The 26,907-nt window shown below is 37.4% G+C and overlaps 1 protein-coding gene across 6 annotated transcripts in view; it reads left to right on the top strand.

Moving 5' to 3' along the window:
- The window catches only part of HS3ST5 (heparan sulfate-glucosamine 3-sulfotransferase 5), a 288,558-nt gene that overhangs the window by 157,627 nt on the left and 104,024 nt on the right, over positions 1-26,907 (top strand). For 2 of the 6 annotated variants that reach the window (XM_081251471.1, XM_081251468.1), the window contains 2 exons: positions 13,736-13,783; positions 17,822-17,934. The gene's annotated coding sequence lies outside the window, so the exon portion shown is untranslated. Of the gene's footprint in view, positions 1-13,735; positions 13,793-17,821; positions 17,935-26,907 lie in introns of all 6 variants that reach the window. The other 4 variants (XM_081251470.1, XM_081251466.1, XM_081251469.1 and 1 more) reach the window with 3 other exon arrangements.

Below are 26,907 nucleotides of genomic sequence, written 5' to 3'. Positions count from 1 at the left end.
AAAGAGGACTAAATAAAACCTTCTCTTCCAAGAGGGAAATCAATATTCAATGCCTAAAACAAGAATTCAAGCAAAAGTAATATAGGCATGCTATTTACAAAAAGTGGTCAAAATTGCCAAAATATTCAGCTAGAAAAATTGAAAGTAGTTGCTTCTGAAGAGCTGAAAATGGTACTGGAGTGGACAGGGAGCTGCTGTTTTCCTTATTAAGCCCCATAGCACTGTCTCTTTAAGATATGTTCATTTGTTCCCTTGAAAAACTAAAAACCAAATTAAAAAAAAAATACTAGCCTCGTCTTGGTTGTCTTGGAGTTTACACCCTAAAGAAAGAGACAGATATGATACGATTACATAGGTATGTAGCTAACTACCAACTGTGCTAAATGCTGTGACTAAAATTTCTTGTTTAATCTTGTGTGAACCCATATAAAAAGAGTGCTGGCTTAGCATAGTAGGGGGATCAAGTAAATCTTATGTGAGAGAGTGACATGTTGGCACCTTGTGTGGTAGATGCCAACCCCAAGTAGCTGGCAAACAACCATTATGAGTAATAAACTTCAGAGAAGAGTAAGGAACCATCAAATGTGGCTTCTGTTGGTCTGGGGCAATTAACTGCAGGATGTCACCTGGAGCATTGTGTTTAATAAAGACAACATGAGCCATGGTGACCATGTGAGGAAAAACATTCACCTGTAATTACCTTTACCATCTAATCTGTTCATGGAGATTAATTCTACTGGCTTTAGTAATATGAATAATCTCCTGGAATCACAGACTCGGAGGACCTGTAAGGACTTCAGAGCTCATGTATTCTTTCTTATCTTATCCTCTCCTTTTGTAGTCAGGAAAATTCCGGAGGTTTAGTAGTCTGCCCAAAGTCTCACAGCTATTTAATGCTAGAGCCAAAGCAAGAACTCAGATCTCCAAGCTCCTTGTCTAGAACTCTTCTTTACAATTATAGAGAAAAATATACCTTGGTCTTTTTGAGAAACTGAAATTATTAAACTAATTATCACAGTGTTACCAAACAACTGAAAACTTTATTTGTTCAGTAATGAAAGAAAATATTGCAAAAAGGAATTACTTTTTCTACTTGAATTTTGCATTATTGTCTAAATTTAGTACCTGATAGCAGCTTAAGGATGTTCAATCTCTTCTTTAAAAAATAATTTCTATTTTAGATTCATAAGTAATTATGTGAAAATCTAATGGTGATAACTTGTTACAATATTTCTAAGAAATGCCTATAAATACTGCAGTATGTATGACTTGCACACATTCTCATTCTGTTTTAAGTAATGGCTTTGCATTTACTGTAGACACATATTTTAATTTTTTTAATCATATATTTAAAAACCCACTATTGTGTCTTAAAATGTAATTATGCTAATGAAACATGTAAAGAAATATCTCCCTTCCACAGGAACTTTGCAATTCACGGCAGCATGTGCATACAACACACACATACACACACACACAATTAGACTTCCCTGAGCTCCCTGAAGAAAGAACGTTCATAAGTCAGGTCTATTTTTGTCAAAACAAGATGCTCACACTGCTGCACCAAGACTTGTTGATGTTTTAGTCATGTCTACAATGGGCAAATCTACAACAGCATTTTGGGATTTTGGTGCAGGTCATGATGCCATGTAGTTGTATTCTTATACAAGATTCACTGCCACCCCAATAGAAGCTTAATACAAGTTCAGAAAACAAGGCCATTGTTACTAAAGAGAGACTGTCACAGGCTTCATTTTTTTTTCCCTGTAGTAAGGAACCTTTGTAATAACTAGGTCAGAATATGATTTCTGATCCTAAGATCCAACTGGAAAGTTTCAAGAAATGCTTATAATATCTCAAGGAATAATTAAGAGTTGTATTGACTCTCTGGTCGTTGTCCACTCAGAACAGGGATTCTCAAAATTACATATAGAAAAAAGAAAGCAGCATACAGATGTGATGACCACTGGAAACTATATTAGGCCACATAATACTTATAAAATTTCCCTTGGGTAATCAAGAGGTATCTTTGGTTTGGTAGACTTTGAACAACAATAATTTTTTAATGTATGTTTTGTGAAGTGCACCATGTTCTCCAGGTCATACAGATAGAAAGAGGCTTAACACTCAGGTATATGACCCCTGAATCTGTGTTTTCCTCTATAATGCTAACTCTGATCATGGGATGGCCATAATGAAGACTGGAAAAATCGAGGGATTCCCAAGAGATGACTGTTGGATGATTGCATCAGTGAATGACTTGAGTTTTAACAGTTCTTCAAATCCAGTACACATTTGCCTAAGATTTGAATATTTAATCTCTAAATTACTGAGGCCAAAACATTGCAAGAACCAAAAAGATGACAAAAAAGTTATTTCTGCAAGTGTGACAGTGAATCATGTGATTAAATGCAGAAAAATAGCATATGCTTCATTGTTACTGTCCCAGATTATTTAGTTCAGAAGGATACCTGTTACGGACTGAATTGTGTTCCCCTATAATTCATATTTTGAAGCCCTAGCACCCAGTGTGACTGTGTTTGGGGATAAGGCTTTTAGGAGTTGATAAGGTTAAATGAGGTCATACGGGTGGGCTCCTAATCCAATAGTATTGGTGGTTTTATAAGAAGAGAAAGAGAGAGCAATCTCTCCCCAGGTGCACATACCCAGAAAAGGCCATGTGAGCACACAGTGAGAAGATGGCCATCTGCAAGCCAGGAAGAGGTCTCACCAGAACATGATTGTGCTAGCACCATGATCTCAGACTTGTAGCACCCGGAACTGTGAGAAAATAAATTTCTGTTGTTAAAGCCAACCATCTATGGCATTTTGTTATGGCAGCCAAAACTGACTAAGACAGTCCCACACAGATGAACTGGAGACATTAGAGTGTTGAAGAGAAGTTTGCATCAGGTGCAGTACAAATCCCAAGATCAGAGTTAGAGCAGAGTTTAGATAAGACTAGGGATCAGAATAAAGACAAGACTGAGACTATGGATGGGTCAGAGTCATCAACTAAGCAGGACTGAGCCAGGATTTAGCATAAGGAAGAGTTTAGGCTTTGGACTTAAACTAAGGTGACTTTTTTCTCTATCTTCTACATGTTGCAAGAGTTTAAGTTACTTAAGTACCTCATTTTAATTCTGGTACTTCACAACTAATTCTAAAATGGAGATGATAGTGCTTTTATCACATAGCCTTTGTGAGAATTAAACAATTAGTGTAAAAAATTAATAAACAGAAACCTAAATTAAATACAGTTGGGCCACCAGAAGGGGGAGCTCTCATGCCCTGAAACAATAGCAGGGCCAACAGGAAAAAGGAAGACTCCTCTTTCCTGGCAAGGACTCAGCCAATGAAAAGCCATGGACTCTTTATTTCCTATAGCCCTCCCAACTTCCTTTTCTCCTTTATAAAAGTTTTCTTCCCCTTCCTGGAAGTGGGGGGGGGGGACTTGCACGTGGCTCGCAATGGTTGCAGACCCTGAATTGCAATTTTCTGCTGATCCTGAATAAAACCATCTTTGCTGCAGCCTATTTGTTTAAGGTCAACATTAGTATTTGGCACCACGTGTGACACATGCTAACATCTCAGTGAATTGTAACTCCCTATAGTAGCCAAAGTCAGAGAACTTGGGGTCTGAGCTAGCCTACATTCATTTGTTCATACCCCAAATATTTATTGCATACTTACTGCCAGGCCTGATTATGGGTGCTAGAGATAAAGCAGCTAGCAAAACAGAAACAAAACAGAACAAAACCTACCTTCAGAGAGCTTACATTCTAGAGAGAATTTAGGAGTCTAATGACAAAAACCTGGGGTTGGCAGGCTCCTGAGTCCCCAACCATGTCTCATGTCCAGAAAGGTTTTGTTCTGGGCAACTCACAGAGTCCCCGTGAATGGCTAAATATATGTAAAAAGAAACAAAATGTATGCTGTCAAATAGCTTGTCACATATATGGTAAATATTGCTCATTTCTTTTTCAAAAATGCATGAAGGACTCCTGTTTGACATGACATTTTATAAAAAGCTACTCATTACTCTTATTCTCTAAGAGCCTTTCTTCTCTCATCTCTCCCCTCTAGTGAGACAGGCTTTATATAAAGACAGCTTTCTTATCCTAAAGAGAATTATACCTTGATCTATCCATTGTCCTATAATGTTTAATTGTCTTTCCTGAATCCTGTCTCTGAAAAATTTCAGCCTGAAAAATGGAAAACATCTTAAAACAAGTTGGGAAATTAAAGCTTCACAAGGATACCTTTCTAAAAGGGGCCTCTTCCTTTCGCCAGTTCCCTTTCTTAGCATTTGTGGATGTCTGTATAGGACAGTCTGTTAACCTCCTAGTGTTGGAGGATGGGGGCGAGGGGTGTTCTCACTTTTCCAGCCACCATTCATCTTTCCCTCTTGATTCAGAAGGCAGCTAAAATGAGTGGACTCCTGCTGCATAAATAATTGCAGAGTAGATTTTGTTTGGTTTGGTGGCCATTTACTATGTTCTTTGTTGTGTTTGTCATCCTTTTGTCACCCATAGGCAGGGCTGATCAGTAAATGGATTTGGTTATGATTCATAAACCATTTTTCACATCTAAACATACATTCTGCTAGACACAATTCTGCAGTAACAGTGTAGCAAAATAGGCTGTTCTTTTGTTGCTTTGGAAATATACCTTATTTTCTTTTATTATTTTGAGGCAACCTGAGTTCATGTATATACAATACAAAATCAAAACAGCTCAGAGAAGCACTGATATCAGCTGCCTATTGTTGTATGCTTAAATAAAAGAAAGGAAAAAGTAAGAGTAAATGTTTTGGCAAAACTTCAATGAATATGCAGTTGTGGTAAATAACCTCTAGAACAATGCTGAATGCAAATTGGACTTATTCCAATTTTTTTTCATGTTTAAACAAAGTTTAGGGTTTCTTTTTTTCTTCCCATATAAATGCATAAATGCATCAGTTTTGCCCAGATACAGAAAACTATTCTTATTTCAGTAAATTTCCTTCTTTTGGTTTATCATACGGATCATGGAAAAGCATGATTTTACAGAGTCTCTTGCTTTTAAAGCAGATTTGTAAATTAAGAATGTCAAATAAATACAGCCTTTCAAACAGCAAATAAGCTTTACCAAGAGAGATTCTTCTTTTATAACTAGAACACCTCTCACAGGAATAAGGCCTTTGTTAGTAAAATAAATTCTAGAAATGAATTTCAGAGTAAAGACCTCAGTGTTTGTTTTTATTCTTGTGAAACCAATAAAGTGCTGACAAAGAGTGCTATAATATGCCACCATAGTTTAGAAATAAGGTACATTTAAGAGTGTTCTTTATTGCCTTTTGAGGGTTGGATATTGCTGCCCTTAGCTGCGCTACCATAGAACATGCTGCTTTACAAAACAGCAGCCGGGGTGGTTAGATCCATTTGAGCCCCACCTGAATATTATACACACTCTTTAAAAATGTCAAACCTTTAGAAATATTGGAGTGTTTATAATACTGTGTCATTATGTTCCCAGAGGTTTAAGTCTGAAATACACTGAACTTAAAAAAATAAAAGGATATGTTTTTCCATTTCTTTTTATACCATTTTATTTCCTATAAAATTGCAACCCCATGCAAAAGGCTTACTTCAAGTGTTATTCTTTTAGATGATAAATTTAAACATTATTTTGATACATACTTACTTCCTTGAATCTGAATGTTAAAATCTGTAATACTTCACATTCAAACTACATTCCAGTGTACATTTGCATCAGGACCCAGGGGAAGGAGCAATGACCCCATAGGAGACTGAAACAGACCTACCTGCTGGTGTTGGAGGGTCTCCTGTGGAGGCGGGGAGCAGCTGTGGCTCACCAAGGGACAAGGACACTGGCAGCAGAAGTTCTGTGAAGTACTCCTTGGTGTGAGCCCTCCCAGAGTCCGCCATTAGCCACACCAAAGAGCCCAGGTTGGCTCCAGTGTTGGGTCGCCTCAGGCCAAACAACCAACAGGGCGGGAACCAAGCCCCACCCATCACCAGTCAAGCAGATTAAAGTTTTACTGAGCTCTGCCCACCAGAGCAACAGCCAGCTCAACCTACCACCATTCCCTCCCATCAGGAAACTTGCTCAAGCCTCTTAGATAGCCTCATCCACGACAGGGCAGACAGCAGAAGTAAGAAGAACTACAATCCTGCAGCCTGTGGAAGAAAAACCACATTCACAGAAAGATAGACAAGATGAAAAGGCAGAGGGCTATGTACCAGATGAAGGAACAAGATAAAACCCCAGAAAAACAACTAAATGAAATGGAGATAGGCAACCTTCCAGAAAAAGAATTCAGAATAATGATAGTGAGGATGATACAGGACCTTGGAACCTAGAAGAGGGCTTCCCTGGTGGTGCAGTGGTTGAGAGTCCGCCTGCCGATGAAGGGGACACAGCTTCGTGCCCTGGTCCAGGAAGATCCCACATGCCGTGGAGCGGCTGGGCCTGTGAGCCATGGCCGCTGAGCCTGCGCGTCCGGAGCCTGTGCTCCGCAGCAGGAGAGGCCACAGTAGTGAGAGGCCCGTGTACTGCAAAAAAAAAAAAAAAAAAAAAAGACCTAGAAGAATTAAAGAACAAACAAACAGTGATGAACAATACAATAACTGAAATGAAAACTACACTAGAAGGAATCAATAGCAGAATAACTGAGGCAGAAGAACGGATAAGTGACGAGGAAGACAGAATGGTGGAATTCACTGCTGTGGAACAGAATAAAGAAAAAAGAATGAAAAGAAATGAAGACAGCCTAAGAGACCTCTGGGAAACATTAAACGCAATGACATTCACATCATAGGGGTCCCAGAAGGAGAAGAGAGAGAGAAAGGACCCGAGAAAATATTTGAAGAGATGATAGTCAAAAACTTCCCTAACATGGGAAAGGAAATAGCCACCCAAGTCCAGGAAGCTCAGTGAGTCCCATACAGGATAAACCCAAGGAGAAACATGCCGAGACATATAGTAATCAAATTGGCAAAAGTTAAAGGCAAAGAAAAATTATTGAAAGCAACAAGGGAAAAATGACAAATAACATAAAAGGGAACTCCCAAAAGGTTAACAGCTGATTTGTCAGCAGAAACTCTACAAGCCAGAAGGGATTGGCATGATATAATTAAAGTGATGAAAGGGAAGAACCTACAACCAAGATTACTCTACCTGGCAAGGATCTCATTCAGATTTCATGGAGAAATCAAAAGCTTTACAGACAAGCAAAAACTAAGAGAATTCAGCACCACCAAACCAGCTCTACAACAAATGCTAAAGGAACTTCTCTAAGTGGGAAACACAAGAGAAGAAAAGAACCTACAAAAACAAACCCCCAAAATTAAGAAAATGGTAATAGGAACATACATATTGATAATTACCTTAAATGTGAATGGATTAAATGCTCCAACCAAAAGACACAGGCTTGCTGAATGGATACAAAAACAGGAGCCATATATATGCTGTCTACAAGAGACCCACTTCAGACCTAGGGACACATACAGACTGAAAGTGAGGGGATGGAAAAAGATATTCCATGGAAATGGTAATCAAAAGAAAGCTACGGTAGCAATATTCATATCAGATAAGATAGACTTTAAAATAAAGAATGTTACAAGAGACAAGGAAGAACACTCCATAATGATCAAGGGATCAATCCAAGAAGATATAACAATTATAAATATATATTCACCCAACATAGGAGCACCTCAATACATAAGGCAACTGCTAGCAGCTATAAAACAGGAAATTGACAGTAACACAATAATAGCAGGGGACTTTAATACCTCACTTACACCAATGGACAGATCATCCAAAATGAAAGTAAATAAGGAAACAGAAGCTTTAAATGACACAATAGACCAGACAGATTTACTTGATATTTATAGGACATTCCATCCAAAAACAGCAGATTACACTTTCTTCTCAAGTGTGCATGGAACATTCTCCAGGATAGGTCACATCCTGGGTCAAAAATCAAGCCTCAGTAAATTTAAGAAAATTGAAATCATATATCAAGCATCTTTTCTCACCAAAATGCTATGAGATTAGAAATGAATTACAGGGAAAAAAAGTAAAAAACACAAACACATGGAGGCTAAATAACACTAAATAACCAAGAGATCACTGAAGAAATCAAAGAGGAAATCAAAAAATACCTAGAGACAAATGACAATGAAAACATGATGATCCAAAACCTATGGGATGCAGCAAAAGCAGTTCTAAGAAGGAAGTTTATAGCTATACAAGCCTACCTCAAGAAACAAGAAAAATCTCAAACAATCAAACCTTACACCTAAAGGAACTAGAGAAATAAGAACAAACAAAACCCAAAGTTAGCAGAAGGGAAGAAATCATAAAGATCAGAGGAGAAATAAATGAAATAGAAACAAAGAAAACAATAGCAAAGATTAAAAAAAAACTGAAAGCTGGTCCTTTGAGAAGATAAACAAAATTGATAAACCATTAGCCAGACTCAGCAAGAAAAAAACAGAGAGGACTCAAATCAATAAAATTAGAAATGAAAAAGGAGAAGTTACAACAGACACCGCAGAAATACAAAGCATCCTAAGAGACTACTACAAGCAACTCTATGCCAATAAAATGGACAACATGATAGAAATGGACAAATTCTTAGAAAGGTATAACCTTCCAAGACTGAACCAGGAAGAAATAGAAAATATGAACAGACCAATCACAAGTAATGAAATTGAGACTGTGATTAAAAATCTTGCAACATACAAAACTCCAAGACCAGATGGCTTCATAGGTGAATTCTATTAAACATTTAGAGAAGAGCTAACACCCATCCTTCTCAAACTCTTCCAAAAAATTGTGGAGGAAGGAACACTCCCAAACTCATTCTATGAGGCCACCATCACCCTGATACCAAAACCAGACAAAAATACTAAAAAAAAAGAAAATTACAGACCAATATCACTGATGAATATAGATGCAAAAGTCCTCAACAACATACTAGCTAACATAATCCAACAACAAATTCAAAGGATCATACACCATGATCAAGTGGGGTTTATCCCAGGAATGCAAGGTCTCTTCAACATATGCAAATTAATCAATGTGATACACCATATTAACAAATTGAAGAATAAAACCATATGATCATCTCAATAGATGCAGAAAAAGCTTTTGACAAAATTCAACACCCATTTATGATAAAAACTCTCCATAAAATGGGCATAGAGGGAACCTACTTCAACATAATAAAGGCCATATATGACAAACCCACAGCAAACATCATTCTCAATGGTGAAAGCATTTCCTCTAAGATCAGGAACAAGACAAGGACGTCCACTCTCACCACTATTATTCAACATAGCTTTGGAAGTCCTAGCCACGGCAATCAGAGAAGAAAAAGAAATAAAATGAATCCAAATTGGAAAAGAAGAAGTAAAACTGTCACTGTTTGCAGATGATATGATACTATACATAGAGGATCCTAAAGATGCCACCAGAAAACTACTAGAGCTAATCAATGAATTTGGTAAATTTGCAGGATACATAGTTAATGCACAGAAATCTCTTGCATTCCTATACACTAATGATGAAAAATCTGAGAAAGAAATTAAGGAAACACTTCCATTTATCATTGCAACAAAAAGAAGAAAATGCCGCAGAATAAACCTACCTGGGGAGACAAAAGACCTGTATGCAGAAAACTATACGACACTGATATAAGATAATTAAAGGTGATACCAGCAGATGGAGAGATATACCATATCATGTTCTTGGATTGGAAGAATCAATATTTTGAAAATGATTCTACTACCCAAAGCAATCTACAGATTCAATGCAATCCCTATCAAATTACCAATGGCATTTTTTACAGGACTAGAACAAAAAAACTTAAAATTTGTATGGAGACACAAAAGACCCTGAATAGCCAAAGCAGTCTTGAGGGAAAAAAACAGAGCTGGAGGAATCAGACTCCCTGACTTCAGACTATACTACAAAGCTACAGTAATCAAGAGAATATGGTACTGGCACAAAAACAGAAACATAGATCAATGGGACAGGATAGAAAGCCCAGAGATAAACCCATGCACCTATGGTCAACTAATCTATGACAAAGCAGGCAAGGATATACAATGGAGAAAAGACAGTCTCTTCAGTATGTGGTGCTGGGAAAACTGGACAGCTACATCTAAAAGAATGAAATTAGAACACTCCCTAACACCATACACAAAAATAGACTAAAAATGGATTAGAGACCTAAATGTAAGACCGGGCACTATAAAACTCTTAGAGGAAAACATAGGAAGAACACTCTTTGACATAAATCACAGAAAGATATTTTTTGATCCACCTCCTAGAGTATTGGAAGTAAAAACAGAAATAAACAAATGGGACCTAATGAAACTTAAAAGCTTTTGTACAGGAAAGGAAACCATAAACAAGATGAAAAGACAACCCTCAGAATGGGAGAAAATATTTGCAAACGAATCATCAGACAAAGGATTAATCTCCAAAATATATAAACAGCTCATGCAGCTCATATTAAAAAAGCAAACAACCCAATCAAAATATGGGCAGAAGACCTAAATAGACATTTCTCTAAAGAAGACATACAGATGGCCAAGAAGCACATGAAAAGGTGCTCCACATCACTAATTATTAGAGAAATGCAAATCAAAACTACAGTGAGGTATCACCTCACACCAGTTAGAGTGGGCATCATCAGAAAATCTACAAACAACAAATGCTGGAGAGGGTGTAGAGAAAAGGGAACCCTCTTGCGCTGTTGGTGGGAATGTAAATTGATACAGCCACTATGGAGAACAGTATGGAGGTTCCTTAAGGAGCTAAAAATAGAATTACCATATGACCCAGCAATTCCACTACTGGGCATATACCTAGAGAAAACCATAATTCAAAAAGGCACATGCACCCCAATGTTTATTGCAGCACTATTTATAATAGCCAGGTCATGGAAGCAACCCTAATGCCCATCGACAGACGAATTGATAAAGAAGATATGGCACATATATACAATGGAATATTATTCAGCCATAAAAAGCAATGAAATTGGGTCATTTGTAGAGACGTGAATGGATCTAGAGACTGTCATTCAGAGTGAAGTAAGTCAGAAAGAGAAAAACAAATATCGTATATTAACACATATATGTGGAACCTAGAAAATGGTACAGATGAATCGGTTTGCAGCGCAGAAATATAGACACAGATGTAGAGAACAAATGTATGGACACCAAAGGGGGAAAGCATCGGGGGGTGGGGGTTTTGGTGTGATGAATTGGGTGATTGGGATTGACATGTATACACTAATACATATAAAATGGATAACTAATAAGAAAAAAATAGAGTAGATTATTACAGCTCTTGATTATCTGATAACAATATTCATAAGATGCCCTCTTCTACAACTCCACTTCCCTACTCACTAATGGGTATTGGTCTCAAATTTTCTTTTTTTTTTTTTCCAGTTCTAGCATCTCCCTAAAGGTTATCAGATATCCTAACAGAGCGATAGTAAAGCAAGACCTTCAGCTCTTTCAGATATTATACATTAATCTCCATAAATATTTTCTCCCCCTTTTCAATCTACCCTGGTTTTACCATTTGAAGTCTGTATCTTAAACTCAAATCCAAGAATGGCATTTCAAAGCTTAACATCATTCAATGGCTATTATCCACGTTGCACCTTCTTTATATAGAAAGGTGGTATGAGAAAGCTCTTGAACTAAAATGTGAAACTTCTACCAGCTAAATCAAATAATCAAATGGGAGCAATAACATTAACACTGCCAACTCAAATAAGTTAATATATATGGTAAAAGTGGTTATATTTAATAGTTTGTATTGTCACCAAAAGGAAAAAGTCATTGGTTATATATGAACTTTTCATTCAAATGATTCACTAACCTGCTAAACAGAGTGTTTGAGAGCATCGAGAATATTCTAAGCACCTGTCTAAGAAGTAGATATTTAACAGTAAATAAGATAGTCATGGTCTTAGGCTTCATGGAGCTTACAGTCTGCAAATAAAGAGACAGTGGCATCACTATATGACAGGGACTTGGATTGGAGAGAACAGGGTTCTACAGGCTCTAGAGAAAGGACACCTAGAGAGAGAACTGTCAGAGAGATCTTCCTGAAGGAAGTGACATCCAAGCTGAGACTGAAAAGAAGAGGAGAAATTAGCCAAGTGATCTAGGCAGAGGAGCAAGAACCTGACGTAGTCAAGGAATTGGAAGAAGGTCTGGGTGAATGAGTGAGCAAGGGCAGGGTGGAGTGGAGACAGATGAGGCTGGAGAGCAGCCAGGACCCTGTCCTGCAAGGTCACAGACAGGGACACAGGATTGGAAGCAGTTTGCTGACTGGAGGTACCTGTGCGTATCCAAGTGAGGTTCCAATAGGCAGAGCCTGCACTGCCAAAAAATGAGGGATGGTTTGGTTTTGAAATTTGTAATTTAGTAGGTAACTTGTAAGTATAATGAAGAAGCAGTTAAATTTCTTGAGATTTCCTGGCTAGTTTTCTAGAAAAATTCTTTGACTTATCTCCTGCTACTTATTTATATTTCACTGCATGCTATATCTGTAGCTCTGTTTCTCAACAAATTTCAGAATTGTATGCTTAAAACATATTTTATTGATGAATTGAAGTTTCCTATTCTAATTACTCATCTTCATTGTCTCTTTCTTCAACCAGAAATTTATATAATTAAAATGTTGTGTCCTGCCATGAAGAAGTACAAAAATAGAAAATATAACCGTCTATAGTATTACACTGAGAGTCGATTCTGTGGTAGTTTAATTCCCCATGCTTCTCAAAAGTTGTTAAAACATTGCTTGCCTTTTTTGAATATAAAATGTGGGCAGACATGTATTCATATATCAAAAGATGACACTTTGTCAAAGAGGGCTTTCATGGGAAAATGTTCTGAATAAAATGTTTTCTTTCTAAAAGAACCCAACCTGTTTAACATTCCAAAGCAAACACAAAAGCGCACAAAATGCCTGAACTTGCTGTCAGTCACAACAGTCAGTTTCATTTACTCTTTAATACTTTTTTCTTATATACCAAAAATTGTTCCTCCAAAAGAACTATCAGTTTTATTCCATGATAACCCTGGTTTGAAGTAACATAAAAGTAGCTCTGACCCTCCTCAAAATGGATTCTTTTCAGACTTACTAGCACTTCTAATAGTATGAAGATGATATGGTTGGCTATGTCTACCGTAAGACCCAATGTAATTATATGTGAAGCAACAATTCCCTTATCTATTAGGAACACTTGCTGCGGCTAACTGCATTTCACTGTCTGGCAGATGAAATGCTGAATTAAAATCTCAAACTAGTTTCTCAAGGTTTTTTTTCCCCAGTCATTTAAAAAATCTTTTAGCCTAGGGGAAGATGGTAGCCAGAAAAGAATGGAAAACAGTTGGTATTTAAAGGCCTGAGCAAGATGAACAAAGCAGATGTACCTTCCTGGTTCTCAAATAGTCCCTCTCCATTGATTACTTTGAGACAGTTACAATCCTTTGGACTTTCTGAGGATGTTTGGAGTTAAGATAATGGTTGATAGTTGAAATGATAAATGGTAAATCAATACATAATTGGCTTTGATCACAATCTCATATTGCCTTATCTAAGCAGGAGGGATATTAGTATATGTTACTTACATTCTTTGCAGAGAATGCGCCTAAGTCTAGCTCTTGAGTAATAATATCTATTGTTCATTGTTTAGGGAACCAGGGAGAAGGACTAAAAGAAACAGAAGCAGATGGAATTTGAGGTAATTGAGGTACAGTATAGCTTGAAGGCATCCTGGAATGCCACATAATAGTACTAGTGTGAAAAGAGAAGAAATATTCTACACAGCTTCACTTGATGTGTAAGCTGAGTCAGATTTTATGTTCTGAATTAAAATTCCTAAAGGGTCGGGGCCAGGGGTGGAGAAGAGTGCAGATGGTTTGAGCTAATGTTAGAGAATGGCAGAAACAGATTCCCCCAACTATAAGCATTCATTGGAGAGTAGAAGGCCCAGGTTTTAATAAAATGTTAGAAAATTCTGCATATATTGGTATGAAAAGATATTAATATTGGGAAGAACAGATTTTAGTTACTAATAGGCAAGCCAAATGTGTTACCTTCACCTTTTAATTAAGTTATATATATATCATGTTGTCTGTTTAAATAGAAGTTAAAATCAGAATATATTATCAGACTGACACAAAGGAAGTTTTGTTACACACTTATGAATCATCTGCTAAAAACAGTGGTTCCTCCTAAATGTATTAAGGCCAAAATTAATTTATATTTAGATCCCTTTAAAGTTTAAGTAATCATATCCTGTCTATAGACTATTTTTGCCTAGGAGGTTAAAGTATATGTCACATGTATAAAGGAAACATCAATGGCATATCAATATTTGATTATACTACATGTTAGCCATGCCAGAGACCCTGCAGTCATACCTAATATAAACGGCTCACTCTGGGTTCACAACTGAAACAAACAAAAGATACAAACTGATCGTGATTTATTTTAATATTAAAATCTTACAGCACTTTTTAAGCTATTTTATAAATTAATTTCAAAATGGATGAGGCAGTAACACTGAGGTTTAGCTAATTATGTTTAAATTAAATATAAGCATTTAAAATAACCATTTTAATTAAGTACAAGACTCGGGCAACTAATCATTAAAAGTGGAATTGGTAACTTGAGATTTATCACTCTGAAACCACTTGTACCACATATCTAATGAGTTCTTTCCTCTACTTCAATGGAAGATAAAATGTATCTCCCCAAAGTGGCTGCTAATAAAAGATAACCCTTTCTTGGGTCATGGTTGTCAATTTGATATTGAATCAGAGCAAAAATGTCTACTTGCATGCACAACTGTAGTTACTATTTGCTAAACCATTTTCAACTTGACTTATATTTTAGTTCTATAAGTGCCTAAGAAAACCCCTAATAATTGTAATACAATTTATTACTGCAAAAGAAAATGGATATATTTTGGTTGAAATTTTTTATAATTTTTATAGAGGAGACTCTGAGGAAGAAGAAAATCTAAATAATTTTGTGATTTAATTTTTTTAATTAAAATGATGTATTGCAATTTCAATTGCAGTTGAATTTGAGGAATAACACTGAATAGCTTCATTTTATAAATATACTTCAAACTTTATATTTGTAAGAATATACAAATGTGTTGCTATATTCAAATTTGTATATAAAAATATGTATTTATTTAAAGAAATCATTGGCTTGTTCTTTTTCTTATGTTTCAGTCTTTATTTTTTTTATTAAATTATAGTTGATTTATTTATTTAGTTATTTAGTTAATTATTTTATTTATTTAGTGTTTTTGTTTCTTCAGATATATGTCCAGGAATGGAATTGCTGGATCGTATGGTAGTTCTAGTTTTAGTTTTTTGAGGAACCTCCATACTGTTTTCTATAATGACTACACCAGTTTACATTCCACCAACAGTTTACTAGGGTTCCCTTTTCTCCACATTGGCTAGTTCCTATACTACAATGTAACTATCATTTAGCACATTTACCCTGACACATTGTAAGTGCTTAATAAATGTTTGTAAATTGAGTGAATAAATATGTTGATATATTTTATAAAACGTCTTTTAAAAGATTCTGTTTTAAAACCATTTATTGCTATATCTTACCTTCTACTTTAACCTGCTCTATTAGAATAGCTGATAAAGCTGAAGTGCATCTACTTACATCTTTGAAGGCAGTGTGTTTTTCTATTATCTATTGCTTTTCTGTGTTCTGGAAGTAGCACAAATGTTAAGAATCTAAAAGAGAGCAGGGCCTCTGCTGGCTGAGAGAGGGTGATTTAAAGGCAAGTTAGCTTGTTTTGTTCCTTGTACTAAGTATCTACAATTACTGATTGTCACATTTTTCTTCTGCTGTAAAAACTGAACTAATTGAAGGTACTACCCTTAGGGGACGAATTCTATAGTGTAATGAATGTTGAGTGCCCTCTTGAGTTTAGCATGTTAATTATTCATAATTATAATGATTTCTGTTTATTTGGGAACTTTAGAAATAATTCTGGTGTATCAAAACAAATTGAGAAACAGAGTAGTTGAGGCTTTGTTTTGTTTTATTTTATATTGAGGTCTCAGAAGGTGTATGAACATGCCAAGAAGTTCTCTGAGCAATGGAGCCAGTTTTCTGGCTAATAAGTGGATACTATTGATGTGTGCCATGTCCTGAAATAACTGAATGAACTTTACTCATTCTCTGGTTTCTCTAAAACTATTTGGGCAATATTGGGGTTGTGAGGGGAAGTGTTGACAAGGATTCAAATGGAAGAACTGGAAATAATGAATGAAAGCATGTTAATCAGAGAAGAAATACAATAGATTTGGTAGCTGGCTATTAGCCAAGTATATATAAAACTTTAAAGACTTTCCTTTTCTTGAAAGAGGTGTGTGTGTGTGTATGTGTGCTTTGCACTCTAAATATATTTGCATCCAGTGGACCCAAGTGAAAGATGGACATTCTGGCTATTTTGGACTGAATAATCTTTTTTGTGTGTGTGTGGTACGCAGGCCTCTCACTATTGTGGCCTCTCCCCTTGCGGAGCACAGGCTCCGGACGCGCAGGCTCAGAGGCCATGGCTCACGGGCCCAGCCGCTCCGCAGCATGTGGGATCCTCCCGGACCGGGGCACGAACCCTTGTCCCCTGCATCGGCAGGCGGACTCTCAACCACTGCGCCACCAGGGAAGCCCTGGACTGAATAATCTTTATGTCTACTATTATCAAATACATTTTAGTGTTAATGATGCATTAGGACTGGGCTCCTACAGTCTATTTAGACTTCATACGCATTCTTAATAATAGCCTGAAATGACAATGAAATATTACTTTTTAAAAAGGAGTTTGGCATTGCAAATCTGTTACGTTGAAATTTTTTTTCATTTTCCCATCAATTTCTTTTTTCATCTTTCCAATACAACACTTTTTGTTTTAGAGCCATACATCTACTCTGCAGCTAGGGAATTACTCAGGTCTCCTAGTAATCTATATTCAACTTAGGAAGAAGCAGCAATTGCTTAATATATTCAAGTAGTAGCAAAGGTAAGAATGATTGATGGATAATCATCATATGGTTGTAAAAAGGTCAATATATAGCATTTTTTAAAAGAGTACATTTAACCACTCTCAACCTAAAATCATCAGCAACCAGATCAGAAACAAGAACATTACGTGAAAGTACATGTGGGTAGCCCCCAATTTACAAGTCCATCTCTGATCAAAGGGAATTAGCAATTACATGTTCCAGGGTTAGGCTCAAATGTGAGCTCTGTCCTTCATCAACAAATTGTTTGGGCTTCCCTGGTGGTGCAGTGGTTGAGAATCTGCCTGCCAATGCAGGGGACATGGGTTCGAGCCCTGGTCTGGGAAGATCCCACATGCCGCTGAGCAGCTAGCCCCGTGAGCCACAATTACTGAGCCTGCGCGTCTGGAGCCTGTGCTCCGCAACAAGAGAGGCCGCGATAGTGAGAGGCCCGTGCACCGTGATGAGGAGTGACCCCCACTTGCCGCAACTAGAGGAAGCCCTCACACAGAAACGAAGACCCAACACAGCCATAAATAAATAAATAAAATTTTTAAAAAAACAAATTGTTTAATAAAAAGACTGGAAGTACTTTAAAAAAAAAAAGAAATGTTCTGATCATACCTGATATGCTTCTTCCAACACAAATTTTTAACCACAGATATTGAGGAGTGGAGAGAAAAAAAAAAAAAAGACTAGTGGGAAGATCACTTTGCCTCTGTCTCTACCCCCAGGTGCTAACAGAGCAGGGAACAAGCCAAAAGGACAGCAGTAGATGCGGAGAGGCCATGGAGCATCCACCAACCAGATAATCATCGCTGGAATAACTGGAGGTGTCTGAATGTAGGTATGTGTAGCAAAGACTTCTGTGTGTTCCTGCAATCCATCATCTATCTTTCCCATTCATGTTATGCACCCGCCGTCTCATCAGCCTTTTGAAAGCCCTGCTTGGCAGGACTTGGAGGCATGCACATATGCACACAGCCACTCAGAAATGCAGAACGGCTCTCCAGCAGGAGGTCCTCTCTCCTCTGTGGGCTTTTAAAACATTCTACAGAATGACTTTAAACTGCCTCCTGATTCTGTAATCTCAACGTTCCCATATAGAAACATTTCCCACTGGCACTGAATCTTGTTTCCTGAGCACAGAAGGCCTTTGTCTTTGCTGTCCCACTATCTGAAATAACTTCCCCAAATCCTCTCTGCTGGTTTTAGTTCTGTTTTTCCTCCAAGACCTAAGTCAGGTTTCACGTACATGACAACATCTTGCTGGTTCCCCATCCCAGTTCATTCCTTCCTTTCAAATGTGTGTTGGGCTTGTAGTCATACCTCTCCTCTGGCATTTGACAACTTCTATCATGTATGGTTGTTTCTCTCTTCATGCATCTATCCTGTGTTCTCAGTGTAGCTGTTTATTTCTGAAGAGGCAGGATCTGTTGCATTTTTGTATCAGAGTCCAGGACCAGGGGAAATGGGCTTGAAAAGAGCTACCATGATGGAGCGAGGCAACAAAGGGGAGTGGTTAAGAACACAGACTCTAGAGCAAGGCTGCCTGAGTTTGAGTTGCTGCCCAGCCAACTACTAACTGTGTGACCTTGGCAAGGTTTTTTAAAAAACTTTCTATGGGGCTTCCCTGGTGGCACAGTGGTTATGAATCTGCCTGCCAATGCAGGGGACACGGGTTTGATCCCTGGCCCGGGAAGATCCCACATGCCGCAGAGCAACTAAGCCTGTGTGCCACAACTACTGAGCCTGCGTGCCACAACTACTGAAGCCCACATGCCTAGAGTTATGGATAACTCTATGGATATGGAGTTATGGATAACTGATAGAGTTCAGTGCTTCTGTGGCAATCTCAGGATATTCTGCCTTGACCTTATTTTTATTTATTTTTTAACATCTTTATTGGAGTATAATTGCTTTACAGTGGTGTGTTAGTTTCTGCTTTATAACAAAGTGAATCAGTTATACATATACATATGTTCCCATATCTCTTCCCTCTTGCGTCTCCCTCCCACCCACCCTCCCTATCCCACCCCTATAGGTGGTCACAGACCACCGAGCTGATCTCCCTGTGCTATGCAGCTGCTTCCCACTAGCTATCTATTTTACGTTTGGTAGTGTATATATGTCCATGCCACTCTCTCACTTTGTCACAGCTTTGTCTCCCTCCCCATATCCTCAAGTCCATTCTCTAGTAGGTCTGTGTCTTTATTCCCATCTTACTCCTGGTTTCTTCATGACCTTTTTTTTTTTTTCCTTAGGTTCCATATATATGTGTTAGCATACGATATTTGTTTTTCTCTTTCTGACTTCACTCTGTATGACAGACTCTAGGTCCATCCACCTCACTACAAATATCTCAATTTCATTTCTTTTTATGGCTGAGTAATATTCCATTGTATATATGTGCCACATCTGCCTTGACTTTAATCCAGAATGTGTGGAGATTTGAAGTTATCTCAAACATACTTTTAAGGCCGCCGTCATTTGTGATCTCAAGAAGTTGATCCTCTTCTAGCACAAAGTCAATTCACCTGGCTTATTCACAAATGGGTCGCGGATCCATTCCTTCCCAGTTTGGGAGTCTTTTGTGGTTGGGAAGTAATGCTCAGACTCTTTTGTAAGCTGAAATAGGTGATCATGCACCAGCTAGGAGAAAGAAGTCCCTGGCTCAGTCTTTTTCAAAATCTTTGCTAATGTTTACAACATGTCAAAAATCCCAATGTTGACTCATTGCCCTCATAATTCCAGTTTGGCTTTGAATGTAGCCACTTTATCTGGTGACTTGAATACAGCTGTCATTCTCCCCTGAAGTGACAGATTGAGCTCGTTGAGTAGGTTGAATATGTCACACAAGGAAGCAAGTTTTGCGACCCATTCTGTGTCACTGAAATGTGCTGCCAGTGGTGACTATTTTTCTAAAAGGAATCTCTGGAGCAGCTCTCGTAACTCAAAAACTCTGACAAGTGATCTACCTTTAGAAAGCCATCTCACTTCTGTGTATAAGAGAAGACGTGTGCTCTGCATCCATCTCCTCATAGGGCTGCGCGAACAGATGTGAGTTAAGGGCATGTACTTTAATGTGGTTGATAATTTTAATCACATCCTGCAAAACGTTGTTAAGTTCAGGTGACATTTTTTAGCTAGCCAGCATTTCTCTAGGGATGACACAGTGCATAGACTCACATTCAGAAACGACCTCTTTGACCCGAGTAGTGAAACCAGAAAGCTGTCCAGTCATGGCAGCTGCTCCATCCACGCATATACCAACACAAAATGACCAGTTCAGTTTTCCTGATATGTAATCATTCAAAGACTTGAATAGTTCTGTAGCTGTGGTGTTGGTTGGCAACAAAAGTGCACATAACATATCCGCATGCACATCCTCCTGAAAAATATATGGCACAAAAACAAGCATTGTTGCCCTGTTGTCAACATCGGTAGACTCGTCAAACTGGATTACGTACCATGGTGACTCATTAATCCTCTCTAACAATTGTGCCTCAATATCCTCTGCTATTTCATCAGTTCGTCTAGTTATGGTGCTGCCGAAAGAGGAACACGTGCCACCTTTTGAACTGCAGCCTCTCCCAAAAGTTCACGACAGATGTCCTTAGCAGCAGGCAGGATCAACTCTTCTCCAGTAGTAAAGGGCTTCTTAGCTTTAGCAATGCGGTTAGCCACTAAGAATGATGCTCTCAGTGCAGACATATCTGATGAAGTGGTGGCCTTCAATAATTGCTTCTGTTCTTTGTGTTCACTCTTTTTTCTTTGGAAAAACTCCAAAGTCTTGTCTTTTAATGCAGGGTGCTTGGTCTCCATGTGGCGAAAAAGTTTTGAAGGTTTCATGGCTTCATTGGATAGCCGGTTGCCACATATTATACAAAGCGGGCTTGGAGAATGTGAATCACCTGTTACAATGAATCCGTAATTTAAGTAGGACTCTTGGTATTTTCTTTTAAATGCAGCTTTCTTTTTGTTGGCAGTCTTAGACTCTTCTGCTGTCTCATCATTGAGCCTTTCCCCTTTTCAGAGAAGCTCTCCAGCAACGTTTGTTTTTTACTCTTTTTGGCTAGGGTTAGCTTGTGGGCTCACCAAAACCGTGAGCAAGTGTACAGTGTGGGAAAGAGGCTTGGATGGAAGAGGTAAATAAAATAATGGGCGGGCCACACATGGACTAAAATAAGTGTCGGATTCTGACTTAAAGCCTGCCACCAGATGCAGCTGTACAATTGAAGTACATCAACTCACTTGCCACTGTAAAGCCTGCCACCAGATGCAACTTCATTGTCACTTGCCACTCACTGATAGGGTTTTGATATGTCTGCAAGCAGTTGATTTATTATGGTCTCTGTGCAGTCAGACCTCTCCGCTAATGATCATCTGTATTTGCAGCCACTCCCCAGCACTAGCATCACCGCCTCAGCTCCACCTCAGATCATCAGGCATTAGAGTCTCATAAGGAGCACGCAACCTAGATCCCTCGCATGCACAGTTCACAGTAGGGTTCGTGCTCTTATGAAAATATAATGCCACCGCTGACCTGACAGGAGGTGGAGCTCAGGCGGTAATGTGAGAGATGGAGAGCGGCTGTAAATACAGATGAAGCTTTGCTCGCTGGCCCACTGCTCACCTCCTGCTGTGTGGCCCGGTTCCTAACAGGCCACAGACCGATACTGGCCTGTGGCCCAGGGTTTGGGGTCCCCTGACCTAAAATATCCTACAGGCCTCGGTGGGATGCAGCCTGCTGCTTCTTGAAACAATCTCTTCAAAAGTTTTTCAGAGAAATTAATGGCACTCAAGTTGTACCTGATGTCTGGTTTTGACTTTGTAGATGTTGAAGAGAAGTCAATGTATTTGATGAGTTATTAAGCATGTGCTTCAGTTACTATGATAATAAAAACAGCTCAGTCTTAAAAAAACTGTAAGGTGCTTTCCATTTCTGAGCATTTAATTGCATTCCTACTGAGTTTAGACAATAAATCATTAATCTCAGCATATGACCTAATGCATTTAGATTTAAGAAAATTACCCACATTTTTTCTACCCTTTTGTTTACATGCAAAGTTCCAGAAACCACCTACCAGATTTTTTTTAATTGTATTTTAACCTGAATGAGAACAGGTAACCTATCTGATACTTAGAACAGTATTCAAGAAGTAAAAGAGAAATTAAGAAACCACTTTGGTAAGGGTCTTTTGTGAAAGCCTGCCTAGAAGAGGCTTCCAAGATTACTGCTGATATGGAAAAGCTATCATCAATTGTTCAGTTTCATCTGGCCAATTTCAGCTGTCAAGTATTCCTAAAACTATAGGCCTATGACAATAACACATTTAACTTTTTTGAAATAGCCTCCCTAATATTTTCAGTTTAGCATTATTGTTAATTATTAAGCATCTTGATGGTAGAAGGGGTTGCAAAGATAATGATTTCAATAATATAGCAACAAATGGCTAATTTGGGGAATATTTTTAGGGTCTTGTCCTAAGTTATAAAAGTATTTTGTAAACTGTAAGTCACTATATGAATATTATTTATAAGAATAATTTTTATAATACCAAATTACGTTTTTCTGAAAAGTACTGGAATATAACAGAGAAAAATGCTTCTATCTCCCTTACTCCAAAAATATTCATACACATGTGTTCCTCAACACATAGTAGGATGGTACCCATCTCAGAGGAGACTCATATGAATTATATTATCTGACATTCGTAGAGGGCCTGCTCTATGCTAGACACTTTAAAATAGGTATCTCTTGCAAGGAGATTTTATTTTCCCCATATATCCTTAGACAAGTGGAGTTCAGAGAGGTTAATAAAGAGATTAGTAAACTAGTAAATGGTAGCACCACAATTCAAGCCCAAATCTTTTAGACTCCTGTACTCATGCTCTTTAACTATTAGGGAAGCCAGTTACCTCCATAATAGATAGGAGGTAATGAGTAAAAAAGAAAAATTCTGAAAACAAAACAATAATAATAGCTACCATTTATTAATGTGCTGGGCTGTGTACTGGGCTAGGTGCCCTAGGGGCTTTAAATTCATTATCCTAATAACCAGCTCAGAAGAGTTCAATCATCTCAGGTTTTTCAAATTAAGTGGATATTCTTTTGAAGTTTTTTTATTGAAATATAGTTGATGTTCAATATTGTATTAATTTCAAGCTTACTATGTAGTGATTTGACATGTGCATATATTATGAAACGATCATCACAATAAGTCTAGTAACCATCTGTCCCCAAAATTATCATAAGATTATTGACCACATTGCTTATGCAGTATATTACATCCCCATGGCTTATTTATTTTATAACTGGAGGTTTGTACCTCTTAATCCCCTTCACCTATTTCACCCACCTCCATCCCCTTACACTCTGGCAACCCCGTTTCTTCTGTGTGTCTAAAAGTCTATTTTCATTTTGTTTTGTTGTGTTTGTTTGTTTTGTTTTTTAGATTCCACATATAAGTGAAATCTTATGGTGATTGTCTTTCTCTGCCTGGCTCATTTTATTTAGCATAATACCCTGTAGGTCCATCCATGTTATCACAAATGGCAAGATTTCTTTCTTTAATTGCTGAGTAATATTCCATTTTGTGTGTGTGTATGTGTACAACATCTTTATCCATTCATCGCTGATGGACACTTAAGTTGTTTCCATATCTTGCCTTTGCAAATAATGCTGCCATGCATATTGGCATACATATGTCTTTTCAAATTAGTGTTTTTGTTTTCTTCAGGTGAATATCCAGAAGTGAAATTGCTGGATTGTATGGCAGTTCTGTTTTTAACTTTTTGAGGAACCTCCATACTGTTTTCCATAGTGGCTGCACCAATTTACATTCCCACCAACTGTGCACAGATGTTCCCTTTTCTCCACATCCTTGTCAACACTTATTATTTGTTGTCTTTTTGGTAATAGCCATTCTGACAGTTGTGAGGTGATATCTCAATGGTTTTAATTTGCATTTCCCTGATGTTTAGTGATATTGGTCGTCTTTTCATGTGTCTGTTGATCATCTGTATGTCTTCTTTGGAAAAATGTCTATTTGGGTTCTCTGCCCAATTTTTAATTGGGTTGTTGTTTTTTTGATGTTGTGTTGTATGCGTTCTTTGCATATTTTGGATATTAACCTCTTAACAGATAAATCATTTGCAAATATCTTCTCCCATTCAGTAGGCTGTCTTTCCTTTTGTTGATAGTTTCCTTCATTGTGTGAAAGGTTTTTAGTTTGATGTAGTCTCATTTGTTTATTTTTGCTTTTGTTGCCCTTACCTGAGGGAAAAAAAAATCTAAAAAAAAGGAATATTTCTAAGACCAAATGTCAGAGTGTACTGCCTATGTTTTCTTCTAGGAGTTTTATGGTTTCAGGTCTTATATTTAAGTTTTTAATCTATTTTGAGTTTATTTTTGTATATGGTGTGAGAAAGTCATCCAGTTTGATTCTTTTGCATGCAGCCATTCAGTTTTCCCAACACCATTTATTGAAGAGGCTGTCTTTTCCCCATTGTTTGTTCTTGCCTCCTTTGTCACAGATTGATTGACCATAGAAGTATGGATTCATTTCTGTGCTCTCAATTCTGTTCCATTGATCTATGCAGCTGTTTTTGTGCCAGTTCCACACTGTTTTGATTACTGTAGCTTTGTAGTATGGTTTGAAATTAAGGCACATGATACCTCCAGCTTTGTTCCAATTTTCGAGATTGCTTTGACTATTTGAAGTCTTTTGTGTTTCCATGCAAAATTTAGGATTATTTGTTGTAGTTCTGTGAAAAATGCCTTCAGTACTTTGATAGGGATTGCATTTAATCTATAGATTACCTTGGGGAATATGGCCATTTTAACAATATTAATTCTTCCAGTCCATAAGCATGGTAACTTTCTATTTGTTTGTGTCATCTTCAACTTCTTTGATCATTGTATTATAGTTTTCAGAGTACAAGTCTTATACCTCTTTGGTTAGATTTATTCCTAGATATTTCATGCTTTTTGATGTAATTGTAGATGGGATTGTTTTATTAATTTCTCTTTCTGATAGTTCATTTTTAATGTGTATAAATGCAACAGATTTCTATATATTAATTTTGTACTTTACTGAATTCATTTATTAGTTCTAATAGTTTTTTGGTGGCATCTTTTAAGATTTTCTATATATAGTATTATGTCATCTGCAAACAGTGACGGTTTGACTTCTTCCTTTCCAATTTGGATTCCTTTTATTTCAAATGAATTGGATATTAATATTCCCATCTACCTTGTGAGAAATTTAAGGTTCAAGGCATTGAGTTACTAACTCAAGATGGCACCCCTGGTAAGTAGCAGAACCGTGTTGCCAACTCAGGTCTTGCCAAGTTCCAAAATTCATAATCTTTCTACAGACTATTATAAGCTAAAATATAATTATGTCTGATTTATATTTTAGGTGGTGTACTGCTGCATCATTATCTTTTTTCTCTGAATTTATTCTCAGAATGATTTTAGTTTTGTTTAGAAATTACTGAGCTTTCTGTTAGTAAGAGACTTCCAGAAAATTAGCACTAATTCAATGAATATGCACTAGTCTGTGTTTCTTCTAATAGTGCTCATGTTTACATTAAAGTCAGAGTTAACATTAACTATCTAATGTGCCCAGCTTATACTTTATAATCTAGAATTTCACTAAGAACTTAAGAATTGAAGCATGTATTAAATTTAGGAAAACTGTCTCATTTACATAAATTGCTGTGCTGGTATACTACAAGTTACAAACACAACTGGATAGCTTTCATCCTAATCTTACAAGAAGGCTAGAGCAGCATTGTGCATTTATCCATTAAACAAATATCTATTGATTGCCAAGCTATTTTTATAAGTGTATGCTAGGGAGATTGGCAGATAATAAGAACTCAAACACCCTTGCCCTCAAAGACCTTTACAAATTAATTAGGGAGAAAAGACACGATAACTATTAAGCAACAAAGACTGAGTTAAGTAATATTGCAACAGTGAAATAAATCATGTTAAACACCAAAAAATGAATGCTTCAATTTCATGGCTGGAGGTGCTGACTATGGGTTGAAGTGGGAAAAAAAGCCTTTCTGAAGGAAGGCAACTGACTAGACAGAGAGGATGGATGGCACTGGCCGGGCCGGTGTTTGTGGTGGAGGTGCCCAGGCAGCAAGTACATTTATTATCCTGAAGGTTTGTGAACGGGAACTGGAAAAGATAAGATTGGAAAAGGAGGTCAGGCCAGATAGCCAAAGGCTTCGATTCTAGCTGAAGACTCTGGCCTTTGGCCTCCAGATGATGGGGAGTCATTGAAAAATTTTGAGCAGGGGAATGACATAATTAAAATAGTGCTTTAAAAAAGATTAATTTGGCAGGACTAGGGAGGATGGTTTGGTGGAAAGAGAACAAGAGCAAAGAAACTATTGCAATAATTTCGGTCTAAGCTGATGAGGTTCTGGAGAGAGTAACAATGGGACTAGAAGGAAAGAATTAAATGCAAGAGAGAGTGCAAAGAAAGACATAAAAGAAGGTGATGACTAGATACGGGAGAGAGAGGCACAAAATAGATTAACTTTAAATTCTGTTTAGGAACTTGTATAGTTTATAAAAGTGGATAGAGTTCACTGGATGTTATATACAATATTCATGGTCTGAGATGTCATTAGATTCAAGGAAGATCTTGCTTTTACTCAAGTAGCATTACTTTTAGCAAAATCTACAGTGAAGTCCTGCTTTCCAAGAGATAGTAGATGATATTGTAAAAATGCCTGAGAGAATAATTCTAACTGTATATCATAGTAGTAATAGTAATAATAATAATAACAACCA

The sequence above is a fragment of the Mesoplodon bidens genome (genome assembly GCF_964165515.1).
Source record: "Mesoplodon bidens genome assembly, chromosome: 12".
Classification (NCBI taxonomy): Eukaryota; Metazoa; Chordata; class Mammalia; order Artiodactyla; family Ziphiidae; genus Mesoplodon; species Mesoplodon bidens.
This window is presented reverse-complemented; position numbering and strand designations above follow the sequence as displayed.